Below are 15,336 nucleotides of genomic sequence, written 5' to 3'. Positions count from 1 at the left end.
GAAACCCAAACTAAAAGCAATACGAAACTTCATTATTCATTTAACTACAGCAACTCACAAAGTATGTGGTTCATGACCTTAGCATTCACCTTAGAGTAATCAATAGCCATGCTGTGGGTTCAGAGGAAACAAGCCATTCTTCATTTGTAGGTATATAGGTGAACAGTCATGAGAGGTATCCTGGAGCCCTGCAACGCTCTCTTACTGCTTCTGCACATTGCTTTTCCATAGGTGTCTTAGAAGTTAATTGAATTTGGAAGGTAATAGACAAATCCCCATTTATGTTTATTTATTAATAACTTTCATTATTATTGGAAGTAATATAAACCATCTTGGTCAAACATATACAACAATATGGCTTAAATCCTGAAAGACACAGGAGGCTTGAATGTGGCTCTCCAGGAGTGGTAAATGATAATACAGCAAAAACAATTATCTGATGCAGAAGATTTCTTATATTAAGAAAATATTATAGTAGTAATTTAAAAAAAGAATACACAAATGAAAACTTTGGGATCTCCAGCAAGCAAGACAAAATAACATCTTACTATTTCTCTATGCCAAGGTATCTGATTCACTATATGTTAAATTAAAGCTTGCCTACAACTATACTAATCAGACTCAATCAGGGGATGGGTACCAGGCATTGTGGAACTGGTGCCCATAAAGCTCTCTGTTGGAACAAATTATTTAGAAAAGTATATCCTTTCACCAATTCCATGATTTCACTTATATAAGTATATTCCTGGTGTAAACACTAGAGAAAACAAGGGGTAGAGGTGAGAAATGTCTTTCAAGACTCAAAGTTTATCTTATTGTCCCTGTCAGTTGAATTCAAAACCCATGATACTAAGAAAGATAGGCAATGTTTATATAACATCGTGTGTCAAGTATGTGCAAATAAAAAATATATGTTATTAGGGACACCTGGGTAGCACAGTCAGTTAAATGTCCAACTCCTGGTTTATTCTTAGGGCATGCTCTCAGGGCCTTGAGATCAAGCCCTGCGTGGGGGTCTCACTGAGAGGGGAGTCTGCTTAAGACACCATCTCCCTCAACCTCTTACCCCCACACCAGCTCTCTCTAAAATAAATCAATAAGTCTTTAAAATAATATACATATATTATTTTAAAAAGATAAGCCATGTTTGGAGTGATTATTTTTGAAGCTGATACACCTATATTTTCAATTTTAAGGCTCCTACACTCAATGATCATAATTATTGACAGTACTAAGACATCACTGACTGCTGATACACAAGAATCTGCACACTGGGGAAATGCTAGAGCAAAGGGAATGATTTCATAATTGCATAGCATTTGAATTATCACTACTTCGGTGACAAAGAGTTAAATAACCTGAATGTTATCCATTCCTTCACATCAAAGTCCATCTTCTCCACCCAGTGGCTTTCTGAGAGAACTTTAGCTGCACAATTACCTTCTCCACCAAAGCTCTGCCTTTATCTCACTTGCATTTACAGTCTAGAATAATCCACTGCTCATGGATACAAAGATATTACAAGATAAAATGATTCACCCAAGGGGGCCTGGGTGGCTCATTTGTTAAGCATCTGCCTTCAGCTCAGGTCATGATCCCAGGGTCCTGGGATTGAGCCCAGCATCAGGCTCCCTGCTCAGTGGGAAGCCTGCTTCTCCCTCTCCACCCGCCCCCCACTCTCTGCCCCCGCCCACCGCTTGTGTTCCTGCTCTCCCTATCTGTCACATAAATAAATAAAATATTAAAAAAAGAAAGACTCACCCAAGTAAAATCAGATTCCTAAACATTTATATTCTTGGTTTCTGATCCATTCTTATAATATATAAAGGGACAGGATAAAGGGACATTGTACTCTCACTCATAAAATACAGTAGCAAACCATAATCTCAAGGTTCTTAAATTAACTATTAATTTCCTGAAATTTTTAAGAGAATGAAAGAAGATGAATGCCCCTTTTGTTTTCAATTAATTCAGTTTTGAACTTTTGATTTTAATTCTTCAATATTTAATTTAGATATGTTCTATATCTGGCATTCTATAGGATTAATAAAAGAGGTTTTTGATTCCCTAATTTATTATTTAACAGATAATGTTTCAAGATTACATACTGAGCTAAAAGAAAAGAAAGATCAGTGACTTTTTATAGAAACAATATATATTTAGTTTGAAGCTTTTATACTCTCTTCATGTAAAATTAATTTGGGCCAGAACTAAAGTCAGATACTGCCAGCCCTCTGAGCAATGCAGAGACACTCTATTCTTTGACCTTCATTGCACAGAAGGTTTAGTGGATCATAAATTTATCATTTTATCTCTATTAGAATCTTGCAATGACATTAGCTTTTACTATCACCATATGTCTCTATGGCATTCTATATTCTGAAATGCCCAAAGTAGATGATAGAATACAGAGTCTACAGAATACCAGAAAATCCAGAAGAGGGTATTAAGAAGGCAGTTAACTATTCAGGGATTTCAAAACATGCGAATGCTTTTCAGATTATATGGCGCAAGTCACATATTTGAGTGATCACCTTTTATTTATTGAGATTCTCAAGTATACCCATGTCAAATTATCATGGAAGGAAGGCAAGAATAAGGGAAGGAAAGAGAAAGGAAATATAATGGGTACCTAACTAGGTACCCTAGGTGAGATGCTTTCATTCTGATTTATATTCTTGGTTTCTGATCCATTCTTATAATATATCCTGAAATCCTGAGTTAGAGAATCCTCCGTGCATCTGGTTTATGTTCACAGTAGTCACTATTGTATGAGTTGATAGTTTATCACATTTTTTCTTATTGATGGAAAACAAAACAAATTCATAGCTCGGTTTCATATTTTACATATATATAACATATAAAAATAAATATATAATTAAATAAATATATAAATACTTATAAATAAAAGTATACATGTATATAAAACTATGGAATGCTGTAACAGAATACTGTAACAGAAATATACTCAACCACAGCTGATAGGCCCTTAATTTCAAACTCCTATCAGTGATCAGTCATGTGTAGAAAACATCTGCTTATATCTTGGGGCAAATGTCACCACTCAGGCTCTCATGATAGCGGGCCAGCCAGTCAATGATGCGTTGTAAGGCTGGCTCCTCAAGAAAGTGAATGATAAAGGAGAAAAATGACTTGATCAAATAAAATAATAAAAAAGAAAACACAAGTACCTAGGTTTTTCTTCAGCCAGCAGACAATTTATGCCTCTGAAGGTTAAAAAAAGGGATGGTGGGGTGACACATAATACTGTTTCTGCCTTTTTAAAGACTTAAACATCCGACGTGCAGCCAGCAGCCCTGTAGCCTAGATCTACGTGATCCTTTGACTTGAAGGACAGGACGACGCTGTTTCTGGGCAATTATCATAGTCCCCAGGACACTGTGGTCTTCTCTCCAGGAAACCATGTTCCCTTTTTCATTGGACAGCAAATTAAAAGTAAAATGTGGTAGAGGGATATGTATTGGGTGCTGTCCAATAATCATTTTTTATCTTTGTTGGAGATTTTTACATAAAAATACCAGAACAAAATCATTTGGTAACAAACATCTTTGGCTCTATAGACTTTCAGACCAGTATTTCTGAGGGTTGCAATTATCATGAGAGATTAAGAGAAGTTTTAGGAGTTAAGAATACAAAATAAAATTTTAAGGGAATTTCAAAAGAATGCAGTCAAGGCACTTAACAGCACTAGATATTGAATTAATAGTGAATTATCAAAATAAATATTAGAGTCTTTGGAGAAAATACTTATGATTTCAGATAGATCCTTCCCTCCTCTATAGAGAATAAGAAAACAAGGTTACCAGCCAGGATTAATTGAGACAAAGTGCAAAAGAGAGACAATGCCATCAGTCCAGCAGCTGACTCAGAAACCTACCCAAAAGTACCATGAAAAGTTGGAGAGCTAATCTGTAATATGGTGAATGTTCTCAGATTTTCAAACCCAAGTATTAAGGACTGTCCTCTAGAAGAAAGGACAAAGGATCTGGTATTTGAGAAAACTAGAAAAGCAAACGATGGCCAACTAGACTGCCGGACATTAACAAATCTGTATCAAAATCAGCAATGTGTGTATATTTAACATAGTAGAACAAAGTTAAGTAGCTCTTTATCTCCCGAAACTGCAACTATTTCTTTGGGCTTTGCCAGCCATACTCTCTGTGGCAACTCCTACACTCTGCCATTATAAATGCAAGGAGCCACAGATAATAAATAAATGAGTGAGCACAGGTGTTTTCCAATAAAACGTTATTTTCAAAACAGTGGGCTGAATTTGATCTGCAAGGCATAGCCTGTCTACCCCTTGAGGTTTTCAATCCTTCGTGTCTTGATGCTCTTATATCCTAGATTTGTACTTGTAAACCAACAAGATACAGCTCAAATGTCAGCATTTGAATTCTCAATATTCAGGAAAATATGACCCTTTCTGATGGCGTGGCCAGTATCAAGTGTAATATTTCACATATATGTACAGTTTTCCTGCCAAGTTTTCAAAACATTACGAACCAGGTAGATTTCTAATACAAAGAATCAAGAAAGGGGAAAAAAAATCTCTGAGAAAGGCACATAAATATTTGGCTCTCAAGAAGGAAGACAGACTATCCTTAAGCGATCTTTAAACTAATCTGAAGGCATAACTGCAAGAGGAACTATGCATTTTCTGGTGATGCAGCAGAAGCAGAAATCCATCTATTCCTATAGGTAAAGTTGTAAACAAACTTCTTCATGCTGGACATATTGGACTGAGGGTGCATCTTTGGGTGAAAAACAATGGTATCTTGTTAACCTTGCTGAAAATTTGAAGTATAACTATAATAGAAATGTTTCTGCAGACTATGTAATTCAGTAGACATTTAATACAGGCATGAAGTATTGAGACTCTAAGTACTTTTAAACTTTGCATGTAAATTTTATCATGTTGTGTTTGTAATATCCCATATGTAAGCTACATGTTTCCCATGCAAATTAAGTTTTGTATTATTTCTAGGAGGAAGCAATGGTCACATTCACATTTTATATTTGATAAGAAAATTGTTATTATCTGATATAAAGATTAGCAATTACATCATCAAGTTGTATGTGAAAAATATACAAATGCAGGTAAGCTTTAAATTTAGGACCAGAAAACTAGCATAATATATGAAAATAAGACAAAGAAAAAAGGGAATTATCTTGGGTTAAGCAATTCAAGATATTTGATTCTGCACTGAATTCCAGTACATATTGAAAATAACTTAGCTAGAGGGCTTTCTCTAGCTGAAACAGTGTGCTAACTTTTAATATATTCAGCAATACATTTTTGAAAACTGTTTTTTATACAAACTTATCCTTTATCCACATGCATATAAAATGTTTGAGAGGGGCGCCTGGGTGGCTCAGTGGGTCAGGCCTCTGCCTTCTGCTCAGGTCATGATCCCAGGGTCATGGGATCGAGCCCCGCATCCGGCTCTCTGCTTGGCAGGGAGACTGCTTCTCTGCCCTCTCTGTCTGCCTCTCTGCCTACTTGTGATCCTCTCCCTCTGTCAAATAAATAAATAAAATCTTAAAAGAAAAATGTTTGAGAATGAGTGTTATCTACTAGAAAAAAGAAAAAAGACATGCCTGATAAATATAGCAAATTTAGGTATTATATGAGAAGTTTATTTGTGTAAATAATACCAGTAAGTCTAATATTTATTGAATCCTAACCTTAGTGAGGCACTGTACTCTACTCTTGGCATGCATAGCTCTTTAGCTTCTCATAACAACTCCATAAGATGAGTAGCATTCTACCCATTTTAAGTAACTTGCCCAAGCCATAGGACTGGTAAGTGGCCAAGTCAGGATTCAAACCCAGTCAGCCTGGCTGCAAAGGCCAGGTTCCTAAATAATAGGGTACTCCATTCTCCTGCATGAAATGTTCTATATAGATATTGTCATGAGAAATGGATGTGTACAGAGGTCAGAGTGGTGGGGAGTGTGTTGGGTGAATGGGAGATGAGAAGCCATCATTCAGCAGACATTCAGACCAACAGTTCTGCCAGGAGAGCATAAAGAAACCATGAATCAAATATCCTATGTAGAAGTAGGGGGAAGAAAGGCATTCTCTAAACTGTTGCTGAGTTAGGGTAAGGACATTGAGGAAGATAATTCAGAACTATGAGAAAGTAGCTGGGGAGCACAAAGGAGAGAAATCTTTGGAAGAAAAGTTCAAATTTGTAAAACTGAAAAGCTACAAACATTTTAAAAGAAATATAATAGAACTTCAAGCAGAAGAAAAAGCAGTAATTTCCTCAAACTAAAGAAATTGCAAAATATTAAGAACCAGATGAAGTTTTACTTGTTCAGAGTTCATCTGCCTTTTACAGATCATATTACAACAATTTCAACAAATATTTTTTTTGGTGCCTACACTGGCTGCCTGCAAGACCAAAAAAAAAAAAAGAAAAGAAAAAAAATTCTATCATTAGTGAAGCTTCAAGTTATAAGATATAGACAACCACAGCCTCCTGTATAACAATTATTTCAAAATAGCACTGAAAATGGTGAATATAAACAATATATATATTTTTTACATAAAATATATCTTTAAGGGGCGCCTGGGTGACTCAGTGGGTTAAGCCTCTGCCTTCAGTTCAGATCATGATCCCAGAGTCCTGAGGTCGAGCCCCACATCGGGCTTTCTGCTCCGCAGGGAGCCTGCTCCCCCCTCCCCACCCCGCCTGCCTCTCTGCCTACTTGTGATCTGTTAAATAAACAAAATCTTAAAAAATATATATATATATATATTTTTTTTAAATATCCTTAAAAAATGAGAGACGCTTTAAAGCAAAAATAATACAATACATGGTGGGGTTTATAACACGCAATGAGATAGTACAAAGGCTGGGGGAAGGGAATATAGTATATGAGAAATAGCATATCACTCGATGGCTGACATGAAAAGTTAAAGATACATAATTTAAAGCCCAAAGCAACTTATAAAAAACACAAACACAACTGAAAACCAGAGATGGTCAGTTTTAGATTAAAAAACAAGCTCTATTTGCTACCTATGAGAAACACATTTTAAACAGAACAACAACAACAACAAAAAGTTACAAGTGAAAGGTCTGAAAAAGATATGCCATTCTGTAATTGAGAGCTGGCATGCTATAATAACATCAGAGAAAGTAGATTTCAGAGCAAGGAATATTAACAGTGATAAAGAAGGTCATTTCCTAATAAGAAAAGGGTCAAGTCATCAAGAAGACAAAAGTCCTAAATGTTTATATATCCATAACAGAGATTCAAAATGCATGAAGAAAAACATAGACCCACAAAAGAGAATTGACAATTCGACAGTTATACTCAGAGATTTTATTTTTTTTTTTTAAGATTTTATTTATTTACTTGACAGAGAGAGATCACAAGTAGACGGAGAGGCAGGCAGAGAGAGAGAGAGGGAAGCAGGCTCCCTGCTGAGCAGAGAGCCCGATGCGGGACTCGATCCCAGGGACCTGAGATCATGACCTGAGCCGAAGGCAGCGGCTTAACCCACTGAGCCACCCAGGCACCCTATACTCAGAGATGTTAACCCCTGCCTTTAATAACTGATGGAACAAGTACACACAAAAAAATCAGTAAAGATACAGATTTAAACACTCCCTGCCAGTTTAACCTAACTGACTTTTATAGACTATTTCACCTACAGCAGCAGAATACAAATTTTTTGGCATGCACATGGAAATTTTACCAAGATAGATCATATCTAGTTATACAAACTTCAATATTTTAATATGTTTCAAATCACAAAAACTATGTTTTCAGACCACAATAAAATTGGATTAGTAACCAGTAACAGAATAAACATTTGGAAAAGCCCTAAATATTTGGAAACCAAATAACTTCCATTATATTTCCAAACAGCTCACAGATCAAGGAAGAAATATATATGTAATTAGAAATTATTTTGAACTAAGTAAAAATGAAAACACAACATGCCAAAATTTGTGAGATGGTAATAAATCAAGAATTAGAGGAAAAGTTATAATCCAAAATATCTGAATTAGAAAATAAGAGGGGCACCTGGGTGGCTCAGTCTAAGTGTCTGACTTCAGCTCAGGTCATGATCTCAGGGTTGTAGGATCGAGCCCCGTGTCCAACTCCACACCAAACAGGGAATCTGCATCCTCTCCCTCTCTCTCTCTCTCTCTGCCTCTCCCCCCCTGCTTGGGCACTCACTCTTTGAAATAAAGAAATAAATCTTTGGGGCACCTGGGTGGCTCAGTGGGTTAAAGCCTCTGCCTTCGGCTGAGGTCATGTTCCCCGGGTCCTGGGATCGAGCCCCACATTGGGCTCCCTGCTCAGTGGGGAGCCTGCTTCCCCCTCTCTCTCTGCCTGCCTCTCTGCCTACTTGTGATTTCTATCAAATAAATAAATAAAATCTTAAAAAAAAAAAGAAAGAAATCTTTAAGAAAAAAAAGAAAAGAAAAGAAGAAAGGTCTCAAAATCAATAACCTGAGACACTAGAAAAAGAAGAGCTGATATTGGTTTGAAAACTGACCCCTGAACACAGAGGGCAAGATGATGTTGTAGAAAGAGGCAGGCCACTCCAGATTCATAGATGGCAGGTTCCATTAGCAAGAGAACTTACATAGGAGAGTGGCAGCAACACAAGTAGATCTTTGTGTCTGCCTGCCAGAATCTTAAAACGATCTATATAGAATCTATATGGAGTCCTGAAGTGGGTTAAATTACATATACCATCCCAGTGGTCTCAATAACACATTGCTCTTTCAAACACTGCTCCTTGAAAATGGTTCCCACTGTAGGAACTGTGGGCAGAAGGTACATTTCAAGGACAGCAGAAGGGGTAAGGAACCTCTGCTTGCCTGGATCCCATTCACAGATCAACCTGTGGTCACATCTTCTTGATGACATGCTCCAACAGCAAATTAAACCCAAAGTTAGGCAATAATAAAGCTCAGAGTGGAAGTCAATAAAATAAACAAAAATCAATATAGAGACAATAAAACCAACAGCTGGTTCTTTGAGAAGATCAATAAAATTAATAAACTTCTATCTGGATAACCAGAATGACCAGAAAAGAAGACACAACTTATCCAGATGAGCAATGAAAAAAGTAAAATAACTAAAGAGTAAAAGTAAAAGTTTAGGGGTGCCAGGTGGCCCAGTCAGCCAAGAGTCCAACTCTTGATCTTGGCTCAGGTCTTGATCTCAGGGTTGTGAGTACAAGACCCATGTTGGGCTCCACACCCTATTAAAAGTTTATTAATGAAATATTATGAATAAATTTAAGGACAATCAATTGGACAACATAGATGAAAAATACCAATTCTTTGATACAACCAAAGCAAATTTAAGAATACATACATAACCCAAACAGTATAAATATGTATCTCTATGTGTGTGTGTGTGTATTGAGTTTGTTAGTTAAAAACTTTTCTTCAAAGAAAACCTCCAGGGCTAGAGAGCTTTGCTGGTGAATTATACCAAACATTTGAGGAAGAAATAATAATTTTAAATAGTCTTTGAGAAGACTGAAGAAGAGCAATTCTAAACAATTCATTTTACAATGCCTAATACTAAAGCAAGGCCAGAATTACAAGAAAAGAGAATCATAGACTAATATCCCTCATGGGGGTGCCTGGGTGGCTCAGTCATTAGGCATCTGCCTTCAGCTCAGGTCACGATCCCGGGGTCCTGGGATTGAGTCCCGCATTGGGCTCTGCTCAGTGGGAAGCCTGCGTCTCCCCCTCCCACTCCCCCTGCTTATGTTCCCTCTCTTGCCGTGTCATTGTCTGTCAAACAAATAAATAAAATCTTTTAAAAAATTAAAAAATAATATCCCTCACGAATACACATAAAAAACCCTTAACATTATTTTAGCAAAAGGAATGCGGCAATATGTAAAGCAGACAATGCACCACATGCAAGTGAAATTTATAACAGGGATGCAAAGCTATTTTTACATTTGAAACCAATCAACAGATTTCATTATATTAACTAAAAATTTTTAAAAATTAATCAGAAACATATGGAAAGAATATTTGACAAAATCTCCTGATTAAAACCCTTAGCAAACGTTAAGTCTTTAAATGTGCACAATTAGGTCCTACAACATAAGTTGAAGAGACGTGTGCAGTTATAAACACCAAACCCAATAAAGTCCTATCTCTGGACTACTGATGAGAGGGAAAATGAATTCAAGAAGGAAATTTGAAGAAGGGTATGATGGAGGAGATTCAACTGTATCTGCAACATTTTATTAAAAATGTAAACATCTGAGCAAGGCTAAGAAAACAACAAAATTCATTGTAACTTGGTGGAATATACTTAAGTGTTTGTTGTATTCTTTCTCCACTTGTGGAGCTTTAAAGTAAATGGCAGTATATAAATAAATTCAATACTAATCACCCATTAAAATGACATTTATAATTATGTAATGGTATGAAAATGCTTATGATGAGTAATATTACTTTAATGGGAGACAAAATTATACATAGGAAGACAGCAATTTTGTAAATATATATTTGTATATATGCATAATATTCTGCCATGTAAATTTATCATGATCTGTTTACTTACTATCCTACTGGTTGAACATCACTGGCATTTATGTTGTTTCCAAATTACAAACAACACTATAAGGAACATTGTTGTATGTCTCCTATATACATTTTCTTTCTTTCTTTTTTTTTTTTTTTTAAGATTTATTTATTTGACAGAGAGAGAGAGACCGCGAGAAAGGGACTATAAACAGGGGGAGTGGGAGAGGGATAAGCAGGCTTCCCGCTGATCAGGAAGCCCAATGCGGGGCTCAAACCCAGGCCCCTGGGATCATGACCTGAGCCAAAGGGAGACTTTTAACAACTGAGCCACGCAGTCGCCCCTCCTATACATATTTTCTCACTGAATATACTTAGCAAAATAATCACAACTGTATCAATCGCTTTCCACTCTAAAACTATAGTAAAATAAAACAGAAGATCCCAAATACAACATTGAAAAAAGATAGCTGAACCTAACTCTTTCTCTTTGCCTGAACCAAACAGCCAGTTGTTACTTGAAAGAAAATCTGAAAATTTATGTTGGTCCCACAATGTTCTTTAGGTGTTCTTCCATCACCTCACTTTCTCTACATTTTTTTCAGAACTATTGCTCTCTTTTCAAGCCTTCTTTCTTAGAGTCACATGCTCTTGGTTATTCTGTTTCTGTTATACACTCAACCCACCCTTATAATCAGCCAAAGTTGAAACAGATGCTACTTGGATATAAATTAGTATAGCCTCTCTTATGAGCAGGTGACAAAAAATAAACATCAACTTTTAAAATGTATAAATATTTATAAAAAATTCTACCTGTAGGAATTAATCATAACAATATTTCTCACAGACCCCAACATTGCAGCATTCTTGTAATACAGAAAAATTTAACATAAAACAATAGCATCCTCATCATCCTCAATTAATAATTGAAAATGCTCAGTACATCAGAGTAGTAGGGAAAGAAGAGACTGCCAGACGGCCAGGCTTACATTCTATTCTTTTTGTTAGCTTTACTTCCAAATATATAGCTATAACCTGAAATACGAGCGATTGTCAAGATTTCCTTTCTGTCTCGTATCAGATGCTTTTCACTAGGCTTTCACTTATCTCAGCTTTGTTTTAAAAGGAAGCTCTCAATTCAGGCTATGCACTAGAATCACCTGGGGAGATGTGAAAATCAGACGTAAATTAAACCCGGAATCTGGGGTTAGCAGCAAGTGGTTGCTTCCGAGGTAATTTTAATGCCCACCAGGACTGTGCATCCCTGGATATAATCAGTAATTTGGTTTATCATTGGAAATCTGAATGCTTTAACTGACTTCCAATTGTTCCTTTCTATTGTGAAAATTTAGGAAGGTAGATGAGTTTATTTTGTTTCCAGGAACTGTGGTGCTTGCCTCTTCCATCTGCCATGTAGTTTTAGGTTTATTGATATCAATCTAAGATATTTTATTATAGAAATTTGACACATTGCAGGTATACACACTTTTACCCTGGGTGACCAGACCCATGACTTCAAGAGTTCTGCAAGCTCATACTCTAACACATTTTGATGTTCTACATAATACACTGTCAGGTTAGCCCCAATGTAGTGATTAATTCCCTGTAACTGGAACATTCTGACTGATTGCCACTTGTTGATCTCGAGCACCTTGTTAAACATTGTGTCTGTTGGGTAGTGGCACTTGTTTTATTTCTTACAATGACTTGTTGGAAGAAACATTAATCTCTACTGTTTCATGCTTGGTCCTCTTTCTTGGGAGTATAGGAGTTGTGATCAATAAGCAATAAGACACTTTTTAAAAAATGTGTTTTTATAAGATTTTTTAGCAAAACTGTCAAAACCTGAATATAAAAATGAGTATTTACGTCTTAGGAGATTAAGTACTAATGCCAATGTTCTACTCAAGTAATTTTTTTAACAATTTTGTTTTTGGAATTCCTTTTGGATTCAGTGTTACCTTTTTAGAACATCTATCATGACAAAATTTCATTGTCTAAGGCTGAATGTGGCTTATAAAGATACCAACTAAAAGTTATTCAGATAGAAATCTAGTAAATTTTGTGGAATGTATATTAAAAAAAGTTAATACCATTTGGTTCAAAATAGAGGTATGGTTAAAAATAAATAAATTATTTTCTTTGTGACTAGACATGGCTTTGAGAGTAACTGACATTTCTTTTTTCCACAGCAGTGAGTAGCGACCCAGCCATCAAATTATCCCTAGGTTAATAAAGCCTTCTGTCTTGACATAGTCATTACTCTTGTTATTGGCATAAAGTCATACAGATGGAGACAGTGATATAAAAGGAAGGGGTTAGCCTGTGGATTGGTATAAATTATCTAACTCTCCCAGTCCTCATATGGAAAATGGGAATAATGCCAACCAGGTAAAAATGCTGTGAGGATTAAATGAGCAAATATTTTTAAATGCTTTGTCCCAACACTTTCCACATGCTGATGTGCATAAGAATTTCCTCATGTCTCCTTATACTGAACTTTCTGATAAGTAGGTCTGGGCATGGCCTAGGATTGTGCATTTCTAACAAGCTCTTATATGATACTGATGGACTACCCCTGGCATTGGAAGGCTTTAACCTAGGTCAGTGAGTTGGTAACTCAATAAGGGCTAAATTTCCTTCCTTCCTATATGTCATGTCTCTATATTTGTTGTTTTAGGGGTTTGGATTTTGGTCAAACAACTGTAACTATTAATACTATTGCATGAAAGATCTTGAGCATTCACACAAAGAACATGACTCAGGATGCACGTACTAGAAACCAGATGAGCCCCCATGTTTAGGGGCTTAATATATTTACTCAATAATAAAAGTGACCTGGGTTCCTATTTCCTGAACTTCCATCCCAAAAGGTGGGTAGATAGGCACCTGGGGCTTTAAGTGGCAACCAATGACGTGCAGCGGTTTCCAAAAGCAAAAGTCCCATGTGTCATTCCCATGAAAATGGGGAAAAAAAACCAAAATGGAACCAAAAGAACTGAAACCCGGCAAAACAGGCTTTTAGGGTCAGGTGTTTTCACCTGCAAATATCTCCTGAGCCAACAGTAAAAGGAGAGTCTTTAATGAAGTACCTACAGGGGCGTACATAGCCAGAGAGGAAGTTTTGTTATGAAATTTATTTTATGGTCAGTTATAATGAAAATGTACCTTTATCATTCCAGCTCAATAATGATATTCAGCAGACGTCTTTGTCCTCCCTTCACTAAGGATTGCTGCTGGCTATTAATCTTTTCAAACATCATGAAAGATACAACCCATCTAGGTATATTGAAATAAAATTAAATCCTACTCAGCTCTAAATACTGTTCTGTTTGAGGTGACATGATGATGTCTGGCTAACAAGCACTGTACACACACGATAGTCACTTTGTTTCTTTGTACGCAAACAGATAGTGTCACCTCACACAGCCAAGCAGCTACTCAAAAACAATCAAGTAACAGATGCATTCTCAGTGATGATTTAGGGAGTTCTTGCAAGTGGGCTTTTAGCAATCCTTGACAAGACACCTTCATCATATTTCATGAAGCTTGAAAAACACTCTGTCATCTTTTAAGATCCTTAGTACTATCTCTCGCATCATGTTATTTCAAATCAATCATTCCATATCCCGGCAACAGTTCCTCCATGAGGCTCTGAAGTGGTTTTGATCCAGTGGTAGTATTTTTACTGTTCTACAGACTGAAAATGCAGACCCTCCAGACTCTAGCTGAACACTTGAAGTTGCTTTCAGATAATTCAAGCAACAACACAAAACATAAAAATAAATACAGATATACACACACACTTCACCTTCTGACTTTGCCTTTGGCTCACTTAGATAATAGGAAAAAAATAAGACTTTTTTTTTTCCCCCAGATTGCCCAATATAGATCTTCTTTGTGCTTTGTTTTTAACTCCATTTCTATTAAATATATTCTTGGTATACTGAAATATGAAGGAGTGATGAATATTTGGTAAATCAGGACAATGTAGGCACTGAAGGAATTAGCAAAGAGAAAAACAAAAAGTATAGCCAAAGATGATATGATGTCTGGCTAACAAGCACAGTGCATTACATCCCCAGGAGTTATTTGCTTTATAACTAGAAGTTTGTACCATATTTTTCTTAACCAGTCTTTCTTTGATGTTTATATAGCTAGTCACCAAATTTTGTTACTAGAAAGCATGTTATAATATATCACTGTGCACTTTTTTGATTATTAGAATAAAATCTTAGATATGTAATTACTGGGCAAAGTAACTATATACTTAAGGCTTTTGGTTCATATTACAAATTGCCCTCTTGAATGGGGAGGATTTTGCTTAAAGATTTAGACACTGATCTAAATATTTTCATTTTCATTCAAATCAATATATATTCAAAATCTCCTCTATTTATATCTCTTTACAATTTAGGGCACCTGGTTTGCTGAGTCTGGAATTGTGATGCTACCAGTTCTGGTTTTCTTTTTCAACATTTCTTTGGATACTCAAGGTATCTCATAGCTCCATACAAATTTTAGGATTATTTGTTCCAGCTGTGTGAAAAAAGGTGATGGTATTTGACAGGGATTACACTGAATGTGTAGATTGCTCTTAGTAGCATGGACATTTTCATAATATTTATTCTTCCAATCCATGAACATGGAATATTTTTCCATTTCTTTGTGTCTTCTTCAATTTCATTTATGAGTGTTCTAAAGTTTTTGGAGTACAGATCCTTTGCCTCTTTGGTTAGGTTTATTCCCAGGTATCTTATGGTTTTTGGTGCAATTATAAATGGAA

General features: G+C 36.1%; 1 protein-coding gene across 7 annotated transcripts in view; it reads right to left on the bottom strand.

The window, feature by feature from the left end:
- The window catches only part of MAGI2 (membrane associated guanylate kinase, WW and PDZ domain containing 2), a 1,351,061-nt gene that overhangs the window by 594,883 nt on the left and 740,842 nt on the right, over positions 1 to 15,336 (bottom strand). The window lies entirely within an intron of this gene.

This window comes from Lontra canadensis, unplaced genomic scaffold, assembly GCF_010015895.1.
Source record: "Lontra canadensis isolate GAN:19392208 unplaced genomic scaffold, GSC_riverotter_1.0 scaffold48, whole genome shotgun sequence".
In the NCBI taxonomy this organism is placed as follows: Eukaryota; Metazoa; Chordata; class Mammalia; order Carnivora; family Mustelidae; genus Lontra; species Lontra canadensis.
Note: the sequence above shows the minus strand (reverse complement) of the source record. Positions and strands in the feature narration are given on the sequence as shown.